The sequence below is a fragment of the Prionailurus viverrinus genome, chromosome B1, assembly GCF_022837055.1.
Source record: "Prionailurus viverrinus isolate Anna chromosome B1, UM_Priviv_1.0, whole genome shotgun sequence".
Taxonomy (NCBI): domain Eukaryota; kingdom Metazoa; phylum Chordata; class Mammalia; order Carnivora; family Felidae; genus Prionailurus; species Prionailurus viverrinus.
In genome coordinates, this window is record NC_062564.1 from 77,736,041 (window position 1) to 77,739,361 (window position 3,321).

Genomic DNA, 3,321 nt, shown 5'->3' on the forward strand with positions numbered 1-3,321 from the left:
GAATAAGAATTAATCAGTATGTCAGCCATGGCATAAAAACTTACTTTTACTTTAGTTTTATATGATGCTTTTAGTCCACTTAAAGTATGCTTGAACTGACTTCTGAACTTCTGTTTATTAGAGTACAGTTTAGAGAATGTTGACTGTGAGGAAACAATCACTGAGCCACCTTTTAAATTTTGGCTTTAAATGAGTAATGAAATGTGAAGCAGTTTTGCATTAACAATTCAGGCACTTCTTTGTTTTGAAGTGCTAATCTGTGTGTAGCTATAGTACATTTAGTTCCACCTCATCACTTGCCTAGCGTATATCAATAATATTGATTAGAAATGCCTGCCCACCAAGTGCAAAATCAAACACTGGAGAGTCAAGTTGATGGTAAACCATATTTCCGAGCTTAAAGTGACAGTTTGAAAGCTACTATATGATATTCTCTGCCTGTTCCCTGAAATGCCAAGTTAGCAACCAATGGTCCTGCTGCATAGCATCTGCATTGTGTGGTCATCTTTCTAGTAAGAATGTGGAAACTGGCCATATATAGGCTTTTGTAATTTTAGATTTGCACTTGAGGAAGAATAGGTAAAATTACTATCAAGGAAACTACTAGATTGGAGCCAGGGAAGCATCTAGGGAAAATGTGCTGCATAGAATTGTAAAACAAAGTGTCCAAAGACATGATAACTGCTTTGTATTCATTAACTAAAGTCTAGATAGAAATGTAGACTTTCTGGGAATTTTGAAAATGTAATGCAACTATCGATTGGGAAGAGAAAGCCTTGGCAATGTTTGGTGGGAATGGGTGCGGGTGATTGGGGGTGGGGTGGTGGATTTCAATGTATGCATCACTTGTTGGTTTAGATTTCTCCACATAGCTTGTCACTGTATTTATTAGTTTATTAATATATCACTTGAGATAGCTTCAACAATCATTATCATTATATTAAATCTAGAAGAATAATTTGAGTAATATAAAAAGTGTTGTTTACTTTTAAATGTTTTAGAGATTTAAAGAAATGGGTTAGACACTTCTGATGAATGGGGTGCCTGGGTGCCTGGGATGGTGATTGTGATAGATGGGGTGCCTGGGTGACTCAGTTGAGCATAGGACTTTGGTTCAGGTCATGATCTCACAGTTCATGAGTTCGAGCCACACATCGGATTCTCTGATTTCAGTCCAGAACCTGCTTTGGATCCTCCGTTCCCTTCTCTCTGTGTTCCTCCCCCACTCATGTTCTCCCTTTCAAAAATGAATAAGCATTTTTTTTAAAAAGCTTCTGGTCAAAAAAAAGTAGAATCTTTAGGTATTTGATAGCTTTCAGAAAATAGGCAACCATTTGAATGCAGAAAAAAAATCACCAATATTATAGGACAAAAGAAAGGTCAATTAAATTCTTGGATTTAGAGTATTCATTTTGCAGAAAAGAGCTTCAGAAAGATAAGAACCATGTCAACTCCCCATACCCTAATCCATAAATTGCTTTTGATGTGTTTTTTGCTATCAAAATTGGGATTGGGTCTACTCAGTTTCTCCCTCCCCACGCTCCCCAAATTGTTTATTGTACTGAAATGTAGTGATATACATTTTCTACCTAATGTTCAGTGTTTGCTTTTTATTTGACATTGGTATATGTAAACATATTTTATATATCACATTAGAGAGTAATAAGAAACTGGTTAGAAGGGAAAGAAGTCTGAAGCTGTGACCCTTTGTGGCACAAGGGATATTCTTGTTAGAAAATACATCTGCATTCCTTGGTCAAATCTTGAAGATAATCAGATTATTAAAATATTTGAAAAAGTTTTCTAACCTCAAATTTTGTAACCCACTTGAATACTGGCTCTTTTTAAAAGAAATTTATTATAGCAAACATACCTACTGCCTATTTTGCTTAATCTTCCCGTTCGTGTTTGCCCATTTACTTTTCTCTGTGGCCTCTTTCCTTTTAGTTATTGAACGATCATTTGAAATTTTACCTCCTACACCAAGACTTCAAGTTTTCAGTACAGTATGCCAGACACAAAAATCATCCCTGGGTAAATATTTGGAGTCATTAATGATGGCGATTGCACAATAAGCTCTCAGAAAGACACTGAATAGTTTCATGTCTCAATGATTTCTGATTGTTTTTCATGTTCTGCTACAAATGTCAAAAACACAGAGTAGAGATTAAGCTCTGTCAGTTGTGTAGTTAGGTGAGTGGAGCTGGGTTCTACTATTTGCTATGGCTCTAGTCTAACTCAGTGCACAAGCTATTCCTTGTTGCTTTATTAGTAAAATAAAAGGAATTCATTTGGTGGATCTCTGTGATCTTATTCTAAAACTGTATGTTTCTATCTAAAACGAATTTGTCTCTCAAGAATCTTTCGTCTTTTTCAATACCAAACTTCCTTTGCCTTTAGGATAGATTCTTTTTGTTTTGGGGCTACACAAAAGCTACACGAGGTGCAGTGTTGGCCTATTTTGTGGGACAGTAGGTGTAGTTAAGTTGCCCACGTGGGAGGCCCTCAGAAGTCAGGGGACAGCACGATATTGCGGAGAATCTGTGGGTGGGTGTGGAGGAAAAAGAAGGAGATGGAAGCCACTGAGGACAAATTTTACCTGGTTCACAGTTTTGCCCTGTGTGAGCTCTGTGTGAATGATTTCTACGTGAGAGAAATACAAGGAAGTAGAATAATGCAATCATAGGAGTAATATAGTGATTCTGCTTTCTTTTATCATAATCATAATAAAACTCTTTTTAGCCACCAGTGTTGTGCCGAACCACATGGAGCTAGAGGCAAAAGGAAATATCAGTAACACTAATCCTATCTTTATTTAAAATTTTAATATATTGTTCATCATGGATATTCTTGCACTAAATTTTATTTTTTGAAAATATTGTATTAAAATATTATTTATCTTGATTACTGTGATTTTTGGCACCCATTAAGTTTTGCACCCAAGGAGAGCACCTCACTGCTAGCCACTCAATAACACTTTGTGATTCCTATCTGCTGCCTAACTAGTAATATGAGAAGGTCTGTTTTTGGTTGTACATTGAGAATGCACCGTCTGGTGGGGTTCTTGCTCTCTGAGAACTTAATACATCAATCAGTTGAAACCCCTCTGCTTGGGGCACATAATGGGCCAAAAAGATGTATAGAGTGCAGTTTTCAAAAATGCCATCTGTGGCTCTTTTGGCTGCAATCATGTGCAATTCACATTCTTAGTAACCACTAAATTGTATATTTAGTGGAGTTTTTCCTGAAATTTTAAGACAAAAGATTAATGCAGAAGAAATTTTTTCTGTTTGCAAAGCAAAACCACACCACTAAATGAGA